Source organism: Tachypleus tridentatus, chromosome 13, assembly GCF_004210375.1.
Source record: "Tachypleus tridentatus isolate NWPU-2018 chromosome 13, ASM421037v1, whole genome shotgun sequence".
Classification (NCBI taxonomy): domain Eukaryota; kingdom Metazoa; phylum Arthropoda; class Merostomata; order Xiphosura; family Limulidae; genus Tachypleus; species Tachypleus tridentatus.
This window is the reverse complement of record NC_134837.1, coordinates 146,484,845-146,499,890: the sequence shown is the minus strand read 5'-3', so window position 1 is coordinate 146,499,890 and position 15,046 is coordinate 146,484,845. Positions and strand designations below refer to the sequence as shown.

At 33.1% G+C, this 15,046-nt stretch overlaps 1 long non-coding RNA gene across 1 annotated transcript; it reads right to left on the bottom strand.

Annotated features, from left to right (window-relative positions):
* Positions 1 to 4,225: 4,225 nt before the first annotated feature.
* LOC143239394 (uncharacterized) lies at positions 4,226 to 9,606 on the bottom strand. Its single transcript, XR_013021157.1, has 3 exons — positions 9,198 to 9,606; positions 5,589 to 5,740; positions 4,226 to 4,721 (listed from the first exon to the last, which is right to left on the bottom strand). It is a non-coding gene; the product is annotated as an uncharacterized LOC143239394 (long non-coding RNA).
* Between the last annotated feature and the right edge of the window lie 5,440 nt (positions 9,607 to 15,046).

Here is a 15,046-nt window from a genome sequence, read left to right as displayed (position 1 = left end):
TAACACTACCAGTCGGTAAAGCTTTTTGTTTCTATATTTAGTTATTATGTTTCTCAACTTGGATATTTTTATATTTGTTTGTTTGTCGAATTCCGCGCAGAAATTCTTCGCTAGTTGTTCCTCATTTAGGAGTGATTGACTAGAGGGAAGGTAAGTAGGTAACATTACAAAGCTCCCATGACTGACGGGGCAAGCGTGGCCAGTGAGGGGATTCGAACTCTCAACTCGCAGATTGCGAGTCGAGTGCCCTTATCACTAGACCATGTCAGGCCTCATTATATATTAGTATATTTTCTAAAATCACATTTAAATAAAATTAAATATTTATACAGAAGAAACTTTTCTCTATAAGTATATCGTTTTGGGAACAATGAAGAAAATATAGAACTCTTAAAATGTAAGTTACCTTTTTTTTCTAGGCGTGTTTACAAAGTATAAACGAAATGTTTTACCAACAGACAAAAGATAGAGGTTTATGTCAGGACTAACAGAAATCGTAACTTTCCTCTAATCTAAAATTTTCTTTAGCAAAATTTCCTCACAATTGTTTTGTTTTTACCTGTTGTTGTTGTTCAGTTTGATTTTTAACACTGAAATACTGGAGCGAAACCAAAAATCTGATTTTAACTAACTAATAAATAAGGTCTAGCGTGGTCTGATGGTCAGGATGCTCGACTCGCAATCTGCAGGTCACTGAATCGAAACCTGTCGCCAATTGTGTTCCTTCTTTCAGCCGTGAAGGCGTTATAAGGTGACGACCAATTCCATTATTCCTTGGTAAAGAGTAACCTAAGAGTTGATGATGAATGGTGTTGATTACCTGCTTTGTTTCTAGTCTTATCACTTAGTAAGTATGAGCGGTTAACACAGATAGTCCTTGAATGGTATAGCGCGAAATTCAACAGACAAACTAATACCATCAACAGGAACTTGCTTTGCATTTAGACCAAACACAATATAGATTTATAAAAGGAATTAAGGAAGTTAATTTCGTGATATAAAGGGTGTAAAACAAAACACTTTTCAGTTAGATAAATCTGACTGGCATTATGTCTTTTGAAGTGGAAATTTGTTTCTATTCCTCAATTCTGAGAAAAATTTATTCCTTAACTTCATGCTAAATTTTTTTCCACAAGAAGAAATTTTAGATGAAGCTAGAAAATTTTAAAACGAAGAGGAAATATTTGGTCCTTTTGGCCAAATATTTCCTCTTGACATCATGAGAAAGTTTTTAATCTTTGGGATGAAATATGTTTCTCGTTTCCATACAATCAGGACGGCCATTTTTACTCTCATGGTCTAAGGATATAATAAAGGTGTAAATACAGAAAAAAACTTTTAAGTTTTGTTTTCACGTAACCTGTTGGTAAAATTAAATATTTATAATAATCACGACAAAGATATCAATAGTATATATTATCACAACTGAATTACCAGGTTACCAGCACTATGATTATATTTGTTTAATTGCATTTAGTTCGTTGTTTGATAAGCATTGTTCCTTTGATGGATTATACTCATATTAGCGATATGTACTGAGGTTTCTCTATTCGACATATGTTGATATTGTTTGAAGCTGTGGAGTTTACGAAATACTTATTGTTAAATTTTACATAGTTTTCGCTCGTGGATGTTGGCAAAGACAATCAACGACTTCTTATGAAGTAAAATTTTATTGTTTTAATTATGAAACTCAAAGGTAAAAATAGCTTATTTAAACTTAATATTTAAATATCCATTGTGTCTCGCGTATACAGTCCTGTATATGAAAGTATTCGATCTTTTACAGCAACGCTATATATATGTATATAACAGCCTAAGTTTCGTTCTTGTTGTGGTTGCCCTGTTTCTGGGTGGCGTGTGGTTGCTATGGAGATTATTGACGTATTTCTTGTATATTAAGTTTAGGAATCAAGTAATAACGACATACTTTATATTAAGTTGTTGCAATGTTCGAAAATTACGCATACTATATTTGTGTACTGAAAACTTTACAATTTTAACGAATTCACCTCTAAATTGACTAGTTAATCCTTAACTTATCGGCTTGTTTTATACGATTTACTATTGATGAGGTCCTCATGTTACTTTATATTCTAGGATGTCACGACACTATATAAAGTGACCAAACAAACTAGGTAGAGTCATTCATTTTGTTCGTAAAATTAACAAAAACTCCAGTAGTAATTAATAAGATTAATTTCAACATACGTGGCATTTTTGTTTAGATTTTATGGTGTGACTTACATGATGATATTAGGGACCTTGTAATAATGGCCTCTTAGACTTATTACCATTTTATGCATAAATATTAAAAAAATATATATATTTCGATATGTAGGACCCACAGCGATAACATTGGTAGTTCTAAGGTTAAGATGTAGTTTCAATAGACTCTTCTTGTGATAGAATATATAATCTTTTATATGACAAGAGCATATATGCTGACACACAGAAGTAATGGTATTCTATTTTCAAGTTTGAAAGGATATATATATATATATATATATAAATCTATAATTAAGTTTTAAGTTAAATCTTCATTGAATTTGTTGTCACGCTCTATCAAGGGCACGATAGAATGTCTACAGTAAAACGATTACAACTGAAAGCATTTTGTCATATATTAACCGTAGTTACAAAAAGGCTACATTTGCAAAACTTCCGTGGTTTTCTAAACGCCTATATGCACATGCTTATAATAAAATATCATCGAACATTAAGTTTAATTAAAAATAGAACTTTAATATACTTCATGTTTATTCAAACACCCTTGTTGTTTATGGTGGTGACACTACAATATTTCTCAGCCTACTATTTTATCTCTGTTCACAATGAACGTAATATTCAGACACATTAGTTACATGTAGTGTTGTGATCTACCTTCTGATATATATGAGATGTCTGTTTTGATGTTAATGAAGCGTAGAATAAGTTTAGGTGGTATTATATCACATGTATAGTGAAATAATCTGAGGGTCGCTGGTTCGAATCTCCGTCACACCAAACTTACTCGCCCTTTCAGCCGTGGGGGCTTTATAATGTGACGGTCAATCCTACTATTCATTGGTAAAAGAGTAGCCCAAGAGTTGGCGGTGGGTGTTGTTGACTAGCTGTCTTCCCTCTAGTCTTACACTGCTAAATTAGGAACAGCTAGCACAGATAGCTCTCAAGTAGCTTTGCGCAAAATTCAAACCAAACCAAACCAAACCTTACGTGTGTTCCAAATATGAAATCTGAACTATTAACGTTTCATACTTGAATAACTTACTAAATATTTCAAAATGCTTAATACAACATCAGTAAAGATTGATTTTCATAGCATTTCAAGTATAATACTATCCTTATATCGACTGACTAAAACCACCAATGGTCAAAAGTGACAATTTGCAGAAATCAAATTAATAATAATATTGCAATTAAGCAACCAGGGGTTCAAGAAAAAAAATCGTTGGTAAATTATGATAATTATGTTTAAAATTATAATCACTTCTAGTATATTTTATTTTCTTCCATTAAATAAACATTAGGCTATTTTTAAGGCCATTTAAAAAAACAAATCAGTACAAAACCCGTATAGACGAAAGGCGTAGTTATGCTCTGAATAAAAAAGAAATAAACAAATGAGTATAAGACAACGCACCTATACAAATGTGAAATCTCTTGGTACACAACTGAAATCTTAACAATATTCGAGTAGTTCAACGACATGAGGCCTTACTTCGGAAGTATTAGGAACGATGATGTTAGAAGTTGCGTTTGCGAGACACGACTTCCTTTTGCGGAACATGTCCATATCCCTAGGCGAGATTACGTAAGACTGACTAGTTGAATATTTGCGGGAACCAGGAGCAGAATAAATAATTATAAGAGGTAAGTGAGAAGTAGTAATTACTACTAATAATAATTATCATTACCTTAGTAAGTATCACTAATGAGTCGATATAATTCGTTAATTCGTTGGTCTCGAAAATACTGGAGTAAGACCCCATATAACTGAACAAGTTGATTATTGTGCGTGTCATGTTAGGGTTTCAGTTTTGCATCAACATTTATATTTGCATATGTATACTATCTTACATTCATTTCTCTGTTTTTCTTCAGAATTTTTTCCGCTATGGTTTTGCAATAATGAATACAAGCTGCGGTAACCATTTTTATTTAATATTACTTTACATATAATGCTTATTTGTTACATAACAAAATTGAGATAAGATGTGAATTATGCAGAGAGATAAGTACAAAGTTGAGAGTTATGTTAAGTTAATGAAGTCTGAAGGTTAGAATAAAACGCAAATAAATGTTAAATTATACCTGTCCAAAATACCCAAAGATAAAAGGAAATTAGCAATATACATATAAGACAGACAAAAATTAGAATCAGTATTTTTAGCAATTCACTGAAACAATAAGTCATTCATTGTTAATTTTAACATTCAGTTCAAACATTTCCGTGGCAAAAAGTAATAACAAACAACAATAGGCCCGGCATGGCCAGGTGGGTTAAGGCGTTGAACTCGTAATTTGAGGTTCGCGGATTCGAATCCCTGTCGCATCAAACATGCTTGCCCTTTCAGCCGTTATAATGTAACGGTCAATGTCACTATTCGTTGGTGAAAGAGTAGCCCAAGAGTTGGCGGTGGGTGGTGATGACTAGCTGTCTTCCTTCTAGTCTTACACTTCTAAATTAGGGACGGCTAGCGTAGATAGTCCTCGAGTAGCTTTGTGAGAAATTAAAAAACAAACAAACAACAATAACGCGACGTATCTAGTTATTATTGCAGGATTTCTCTCTATTGTACGCGTTAGACTTTTACTTAAAACTACTTTTTCTTGTTGAATCTTTTTTAACCAGATATATAGTTATATCCAAAACTTATATCAGGAACTTGGGAGAATTTTAACGACCTGTCAAACAATTCTGAAGAGATTAGTGTCTTGAAATAATATTATTTAGTTTCATTCGATTCCAATCTATATAACGCAGTTGCAGTCTTCAGACACGAATAATTTCAACAAATATTTGTTGTTGTTGTTTTAAGATATTTTTTATGGTAAAGATATCACAAATCTAGTTTTAAAACTCCAAGGTATTACATAATACTTTTTATCATAATACATTTAATGCTATCTCTGTTCTTAAGGTTTTTATTTACATATATTTGTCATTCTGCGAAAACAAACAAAGTTCACATCTGTCATTTTGCAAACTGAAATAAAACAAATATACGTATAGATATCTTTAATGCTACAGGGCACAATAAAATTCACATATGCACACATCTGCCATTTTGTGAACCAATATGAAACAAATACATTCAGACATTCGCCATTCTACAGAACAAAATAGATCTAGTTTGAGCACATATCTGCAACTTTAAAGGCAAAAAAGACTCAAATGAGCAGGGTGTATCTCTTGTAGTGTGTGATAACAGTGCCTGATCATTTCATTATATCAAGTCACGGACATAAAAACAGAGTTAGCAATCAAAGCATAATACAAACAAGTTTTTCAAGTTTTAGTTGTTAAGTATTTCGCAGAAACTCGAACCAAACCATTTTTGTAAAGATCTAAAAAGGTTAAATACTTGTTTTAAAAAGAAGTGAACTAAACCGTCAGATGCATATGCCAACTTCGTCGTTCGCTAAGGGATCCTTTGGTTACTCGTGTCATCCTCTAATAGTTCAATCCTTGATGATAATGGTCGTAGTTCATAATAAGGATGTTTTGTTCTATTGTCTAAAATAGACAAACAATCAGGTATGCACCATTTGTCCATGGTATGTTTTATTATGATTTCATTATAAAAAACACCGATATTGGTATCAACGAGGGTAGCTAACCTCACCTGAATATCCTAACTTTTTCTATAATAACTAAACAGTTTGTGTTCAGATTTTTCTAGGGGGACTCTTATCAGAACCTGCAAACAAAGTTTATAATTTGTATTAAGTTTGTTTTGTTGCAACGGCTGTTTTACAGTTAGGTAAACAGCAGGTTTGCTCATTTGCGTTATTTACACAATATAAAAACAACGTTTGTAATGACAAATTTTATACTGTATGCATAAAAGAGAAACAAGCGTGTGAAAAATATGTTGAATATGTATTTAATGTTTAACTTGTATTTTTTTTATAGAAATAACTAAGTCTGTAAGACAAATGTTTAAAAACATTTAAGAGCGGCTAATACCAATGTAGTTTTTTAAGTAAGTTTCGTTGTTGGTGTAACGTTCCTAGGAGGGAACTATGATATTTATCGAAACATGGAACCACTTTTTTAGGATGGATTTTCGGATGTTATTTGATCACTAAATCAGACTATTTATTTCAAATATAGGTAGAAAGTTATCACGTAAACAAATTCGATAAGGTACAAGTTTACATTGAACCACTGTTACTGGTTAACAAATGCATTAACAAAAAAACTAAGTTTAAATGTTTACTTAGTTTAGATGTCTTTGTTTCCCATATTTGTTAGACCGAGTTAAGAAGAATTATTCTTGTTATTATTTTGTAACATTTTGATCGTATACGCAGACATATATGTATTAAGACTGTGTTTTACTTCCCAATTCTAAATGTGTTGTTTACTTGTTGGGTAAAGATAATAAATGCACCTGCATTTTTCATAATAATAATAATATATGGTTGCTTTAGTTCAGTCTTAATTTCTTATAAACTCGTCCCCAAATGGCTCAATTGTAAAGCTTAAGACTTATAACGTTAAAAACCAAATTTCGATACCCGCAATAGGCACGTTACTTATAGCTGAATGGGTAGCTTTGTGTTTAACAATAAACAAACAAATAAACATAACGACGCTCAGTTTTAGTTACGTTGAATATAGTACATATATGAACTCCAGGACAATAAAAAAAATAGTTCAATAGTTCGGCAGTCTGGAATGCAATATATATATATATATATATATATCAGAGCTACATAAAGTTTAATTTCCTTGAATTCTGAGTAACTTCTTTAGATCAAAGGTTAAGTATTAAAAGAACAAATATTTAAAGCTAAAATACATGGATACAAAATTAGTTTTCATACAACTATGTACAATAGTTTGTCCTCCGGTGGGTCAGCGGTAAGTTTACGAACCTATTAATTACAAATCTGAGGTTCAGTTCCCGCAGTGAACAGAAAATATTTAGAAGCTTTAAAGCAACAACAGCAACGTAATAGTTTATTTCTCGGATAAATTAGATACTGAAATTATACAATTTTTACACATAGTAAGTGCATGTATCATAATTTTCTCTTCATTATCTCGCCGTCGGTGAGTGAGGTGTACGCCAGAGTAGAAGAGGAAAAAATATCCCCTTCCCCAGTGGCACAGTTGTTTGTGCTTAACTACAAACAAACAAAACTCTTTATTGTATATATTTTAATACACTTACAGGATCATAACCCTGGCCTAGATCTCGAGAGATACGACCAACAATAAAAACTGGCACACAAGTGAAATGTGCATTTGTATCTCTCACTCCAATACTAAATGGTGTAGTTCGATACTTGAATATATATCATGATTGTAATTATTCAATTTTTAATAAAGTTTGTATTTTTAATTAAATTTTCTTAATTATTTATCAGTGAAAGCGTACAATGCAGTTTTTATAGGATTTGACATCCTATTAGGAAAAAAACTGTATTGTACACTTAATGATTTGAAAAAGTAATCACACAGTTTTGTTGAATAAGTTTTTGTTGTTGATTGCTCTTGTTTTAGAGAATGAATATTTCACATGTGTCGTATCGTACGATTTTCAATAAGGTTCATAAGAATCCGTTTCTTTACTATGTTGTAAAAAAAGATAGGAATCAGTGATAACATAATATGACTTTGTGCTTGTAACCATGTATGAAGACCATCCCTGATTTCACTTTATTTTCTTATAACATCGCATTTGATCATAGCATCGTGATGGCAACAACAGCCTTCATTCTAGCCATGTTAATACATTATTAAATATTATTCATGAATTGAGGTTTATCACTTTATTTGGAAGTTGCTGTCGTTTCTTTTACGTGAATAAACGAACATGTGTGATCATAACGTTTATGCAAATGACTAGTTTTACTGGGCCTAAATAAACTCTACATGAATACTGGGAATCAGTGAAAGGTTTCAAAATTTAATAAAGATATTTTAATTGTTAATTTTTAACCACACTAGAATACTCGTGAATAAATAACGGATCTAATCACTTGCCAACTGTAATTCGGATTCCTCATGCTCGTGCGTGCACATAAATGTGTGTGCATTTTCTCATAATAAAGCCACATAAGACTATCTATTAAGCCCACCGAGAGGAACCGAACCCCTGATTTTAACGTCGTAAAGCTGTAGACTTACCGCTGTACAACCGTGATACTCGTGCACATAAAATTCGACTTTACTTTTTCAAATATCGAATATTCAAACTTATTGCTAATCCAATAAACAACGCACAATAAAAAAAAATATTTATTTTGTTTTGTTTGTATAATTTAGAAATGAAGTAAAAACAATTTTGTTTTTTCATGCAATTTCTTTTTGAGTTCGTAAACTTCTTATTACCATTACAAACTCAAGTATTAATTTTTAATTATGCTTCAAACAAAGAAAAAATAAGGTAAAATATTTGCGCTTAGAATGGTTTCTCAAAATTACTTGCAGCTCTGTGCTACTTTGTAATATTTACATTTAATAGTTTCAGTTTGAATCTATCTACTGATTATAAGTATCAATGTTACATCTGTTACGCTAAGGAATTTGTTTAAACGGATATAAAACGTCATACTTGTTTCAAAAATATTCTTCCTTTCTGTAAAACATGTAACTTGTAATAAAATAATATTAACGTTTATAAAAGACAAAAATCTACTCTATTCTCGAGTATAAAAACTAACGAACAAAGGTCATTTCAAATTTATTTGTAATATTTGCTCTTTACTCAAGAAAGGTATTGAACAACTGAGTTTATTTCGTACAAATAAAGTGCACAAAATAAAACAAAAAGTTTGGCTTTAGTGATATTTATTTTACCTTCATCTGAACTGGTGCTCTATTAGAACTACACTTAAAAATAAACATGAAGAACATGAGATTATGTTCATGCAAGTGTTATAGTTTAAACGTTATATATTTGTATGTTGTAAAAAACAATGAAGTAAGAAAGAAGAACTAAGTTACATATTAATACCACCTATCTTTAACCTTTCAAGTTGAATCTTAACAAAGCCATCAGATATCTGGCGGGAATACGAACTCATTGCCACGTGCGTTCACTTGCTTGACACAGTATGGAGGAGTGAGTGCTTGGTTCTTTGTGGAGCTCTCTTTGGTAAAATGTCACAGTGACAAGGGTGGGACCTTTCACAACTATCTCTACTTGGTGGTCTGATGTGAACACTTGAGTTCCGTACTTCAGTAAATCTACGGTAGAAAGAATTAGAAGTGTTGATACCTGCTGGGTTCTACCACTTACAAGCCTTGTTCTCCCCATAGTAAAATCTTCTAGCCTGTTCGTTGTGTGGGCCCCGCCGGCGTAAAAGCTGGCCTAAACTGTCACTCCATTACTGGCCAAGAGCAATTTCTTTTCCTTCAGAGTTGGCCAAACGTTGGCTTAAAGATTAACTTAATGTTTCCTGTAGTCATTCACACAAAAAGTTAAGGTGTGGCAATAAAATATCCAGTGTGAGAAAAGATCTCTTAATCCATGAAATAAAGTTGTGCGGTCCGTATGTTTACCTTAAATATATCATTAGCTTATCACTGATATGAACTAGTTTGATTTCAAGTTTTAGAAAAACTGCTGCTTCATTTAAAACTATTTAGTTGTTTGATCAGTATTATTTAATGAAGGGATTTATGTTTAATTGGAAAATACTTGTAGTAGAAACTTTGGAAAACAAGAATTATCACAAACCTTGTGGTATACAGCATGTTTATAATCCACCACTGTAAACAGTAAAGAAAGTATTATAAAATAAACAGAAATTTATCCCACAGTTTTGGTTTTCTGAGATATTGTTTGTTTGTTTTATTTTGTACAGTACATATTGTAAATGAACAAATAAATAGAAGGTAGAAACATGGGAAGTTTAAAACGGTCATAACAAGTATTACTTGCTTTTAGAATTAGAATTTTTTCGCTTGCTTAATAAATTATCTATCGTTTGTCGAAAGTTACACTATTTGTTTTCAATATAAAGCTAAAACATATCAGAAAGTTATAAACGCTGTTGTTTTACGGGAAAATTTTATTGTCTAATGTAATTAAAGTAACATTATTAAAAGCAGGTGCCAATTATTTTTAGTTGTCAACAGTTTATATTCTTTGAAGTACATTTTCATATTCCATAGAGGCTTATAGACAGTTTGCCACCAGGAGTGTTTATTCTGTAAATTATTTAATCTTCATTTCTGTTTATGTAACATACTGCTTAATGTAATCCGGGTACCACCTGAAAAATGTAAAATTCTGTTTCATTATCTTGTTCCTTCTTGTGTAAATAAATCGTAACTATCTATTCTACAAGTTAAGTGTATGTATTTGCATGTATAGAAACTTAACACATTTTCCATTATTTTCCTGGCCCGGCATGGCCAAGCGTGTTAAGGCGTTCGACTCGTAATCTGAGGATCGCGCGTTCGCATTCCTGTTGCACCAAATATGCTCGCCCTTTCAACCGTGGGGAGTTATAATATGATGGTCAATACCACTATTCATTGGTAAAATAGTAGCCCAAGAGTTGGCGGAGAGTGGTGATGACTAACCACTCTCCCTCTAGTCTTACACTGTTAAATTAGGGACGGTTGGCGCAGACAGCCCTTGTGTAACTTTGCACGAAATTAAAAAAAAGAACTTTGCCAAAAGTCTTGTTTTATACACATGAAAGAAACGTCTATAAGAAGTTTATTAAATTATGCTTACATGAAATTAAAAGGGATGCAGCAATGAAGTTCAAAAGGGTAACATTTTGCATACTTCAAAAAGTAACATTGGTATTTATACAATATCGTTTAAAACAAATTTGATCATCGTAGTTCACATGTTCTGTTTGTTATTTGTTATTTTGAATTTCGCGCAAAGCTACATGAGTGCTATCTGCGCTAGCCGTCCATAATTTAGCAGTGTAAGAGGGAAGGCAGCTAGTCCTCACCCAGCTTTCCTAATTTGTACGCAGTGCCCTGAATAAGCTGTCGAATTGTTTCAATAATAGTTAACTGTTGTTTAAAGAGGAAGGTTATGAGTCATTCTCTGCTTTTTCCTTTCGAGGAATGCATTTGCTTGCTTTTTCTTCCATACAGTCACTCGTGTTTACGCAGACAAACGTCTTGTTAGTACGAAGTAGAACAAATCTAAGACATTACGAATATCTACATGAAATCCTTTGAAGGGTTCGTAGCTACTGATTTATTCCCTTACAGCTGCCCCCCCTCCTCAGTGGAACAACAGTATGTCTGCGGACTCACACCACTAGTAATCGGGTTTCGATACTCGTGGCGAGCAGAACCCAGATAAGCAGTTATGTAGCTTTGTGCTTAATTCCATACACTCAACCCATATAGATGAGTTCACTCTTACCTATTTCTTTTTACAATGTCTTTCATCCTTTCCAATACTTTCCGTGTCTTTTACGCTTGTTTTTGGCGTGCGTATGTTTGATTATAAATACTGAGTTATCGAACTCTGCACTGCTGGCCTTCAAAAATTGAACTGCCATGCTCCCTCTGTAAATTATTTTTTTTCAAGTTCTTCATCTCTTTATGAATATGTCTTCAGTTTGCCATTCTTTCAATAAATTGATTTGTTACAAAACTCTTAGCAAATACAAGATAAACTGAGCAAAATACAACATTTTGTTCTGCGCAGTAGGTCAGCTAGTTGTGGTTAGTTCCGCCCCCTTGCGTAAAAATATTTCTTTATTACGGGACCAATTATGTTTTGATTTGAAATATAATTAAAAAAACAAAGTAAAATCACGTTCTTCAAAATAGGCAAAAAGAGTAGAATGTAGACTTTTATTTGTTGAATTGCGCGCAAAGATACTCAAAGGTTATTTACGTTAGCCATCACCACCCACCCTCAAATTCTTGGACTACTCTTTTATCAACGAATAGTGGAATTGACTATCACATTATAACGCCCTCACGGCTGAAAGGGCGAGCATGTTTGACGTAAAGGGGATTTGAACTGGTGACCCTCGGATTACGAGTCGAGTGCTTTAACCACCAGGATTTATAGTTTAAAAGTCCTTTTTTTGTTTTTGGTCTTTTCGTTTTTGGAAATTCACGCAAAGCTACACGGGGGCTATCTGCGCTAGTCGTCCCTAATTTAGCAGTGTAAGACTAGACGGAAGGCAGCCAGTCATCACCACCCACCGTCAACTTTTGGGTTACTCTTTTATCAACGAATAGGGGGATTGACCGTCACATTATAAGGTCCCTTCGGTTAAAAGGGCAAGCTTGTTTGGTGTTAGGAGAATTTGAACCGGCGACCCTCGGATTACGAGTCGAGTGCCTTAAGCACCTGGCCATGTCGTGCCTCTTACATAAGTAAGTCTGTTAACGTTTTAACTACTCTGTTAGGTTTACAACATTGAAAAATCACAAATAAAACTCTTGCCAAATTATGAAGTAAATATAATAAATATTAGTTAGTTCACAATGATAAATTATTATTTGTTCGATTTAAGGATAGATAAAGTATATTTTTTTCCTTATGTGTTTATCTCTGACTAACACATTTTTAGTATACAAGTAGTTTCAAGTTTGTAATTGCACTGACAGCAGAAAATGTGCTTTATGAAGTTTAGAATTTTGTATTTCAATAATTTATATCCGTGGTTATACTGTAAAAACCCAATAGCTGCTTGTAATATTTTCATATATAGAAAAGAAACGCATAGGATCAGAAATATTTAAGTTTGCTTTGATCTCTAATGATACAACTATATAAAAGTCGCAGTTTTATTAATATTTAAACATTTATTTGGTGCATCATACACGCTACGTTAACATGCTTAAATTCTCAGTGCGCAAGTCAAAAGATATTGAGTAAAATGTCATTGTTCACCATAGCAGACGTTCGAACTAAACAAAACACACACGTTATATTAATACTATGAGAAGGAAACCCGCGGATCTACACAATATGTTTACATTTGTTTAATTTGCTGAAATTATGGACAGTACACATTAAATCAATCGATGAGAGGCAGCCCGTAATATCCAGACAACGAAGAGCAATCCAAAGCCAAGTTCAAGGGGTGGTACGTGTTTTTCTAGATTGTTGAATTCCTATACAATATTTATATTACAGTAAGCAATATTTAGAAAACAGAGCAAAGCGAGAGGCAGGAGCCAATGTTATGAGTGGAAGATAAAGAGGAAGGGGTTGATTTAATTCCGTTATAAGATGACTATATTTTTTCTTTCATTGCTGTTGTTGGTTTTTCAGCGCAGACAAACAAAATGGGCTACCTCCGCTCTGTCCTCTATTGAAATTCATATCATAGATTTTTAGCTTAGCGCTATCTTACAACGAGGAGATTTTGGTTACGTGGTAAAATACCTATTTTCTGTTTGTATAGTTCTATTCAATGTAACAGAATGTTTTAGCACACAAAGTATCAGTAGTTTGCGAAAGTTAGCACGTACAAATGCAATCTTCACGTCACAACTGTGAAACAGAGCTTTACATTATAGTTTGACTACAATGTAAGGATTACTTTAAGAATATGTTAGTCTTGGTAGACAACGATCTCTAACACTACAGCATAACCAAGATTACATATGTATGTGTGTGTGTGTGTATACTAAATCAATGTGTGAGTAAAAAATTGCGTGAACTCTAGTCGTACATCATTGGACTCCGATCTTCACAGGGCTTTTGGTATGAGTTAGGGTCCCTCCCAGTTTCCGTCTAAATAAACCAATGAACTAAAAACAGGCAGGCACCAAGTTAAACTGACATCTTATTTGATGAGAGAACCGGCCCAGCAAGTAAACAAGTGCCTGGACTCAAAACCAACTGAACACACTTTAAGAAAAACTGAGATGAAAACAGTCACATGGTATTATTGAATATTTTAATAGTCGTGATAACAGTACAAAAATCTCAGTCTCTACGTTTAAATATAAGTCGTCTCCCAAGGTGTGACATGTTGTAATAGTGAGTTTTATCTCTATGTTTAAAGTTCTTGATAGAGATTATTATATAAATTTTTAATATCTAAGAATATCCACTATTTTTTTGCTGATATTCATCGGTAGTTCCCTTATAATGACCATGTTACTGTGTGTCAAATTCAGGTTATTTTCTTTCTTACTACACTTACTCACTTGCAGGCTCGGACTTGTTACCTAGTAGCTCTGACAAAGGCGAAGGGGGTTTGTACCCTCAAATGTTGATGAGCTGGTCCTCATAAAAAAACCATAATAAAATACAGGGTAATTTCTTCCAAATTCATCAAATAACAAAGACTTAAAAAACCCACGAAAAATAAAATATTTAACTATACACTAAACTTTTGCTCTCAGAAACTTTATCTACAAAAAGATTGCAGTGTCTACTATGCTAGTAGCGGCTCCTTTCTAATCCTGGGCCAATCATATTGCAGAATTCTGGGTAAGTTTAACGACTTATATGACAAGGAATTATTCAAGGAAAATAAAGCAACAAAACCTTAGCAGATCAGTGCACTGTTACAAACATGCAAATATGGACTACGATTAGTTAGCTTGTCAAGCTGTGTATCAGAGGTTCCGTGGTTCGCGCCAAATTTCTGAAAGAAAAACATCACGCTTTGCATTTTTGGACCATATTATAAGTGACGCTAAAATCACATTATTCGAGTACAGTGGACGATACGCTGGTTTCGGGTGGTGTTAAGTAGCTACCATCCCTGTAATATATAACTCCAAAATTAGGGATGGCTGCCTTACCTCTAGTCTTACACTGCTAAATTAAGGACGGTTAGCGAACTCTCGTGTAGCTTTGCGCAAAATTCAAATACAAAGAAACGTAAAATAATTTCTACTTTCTCA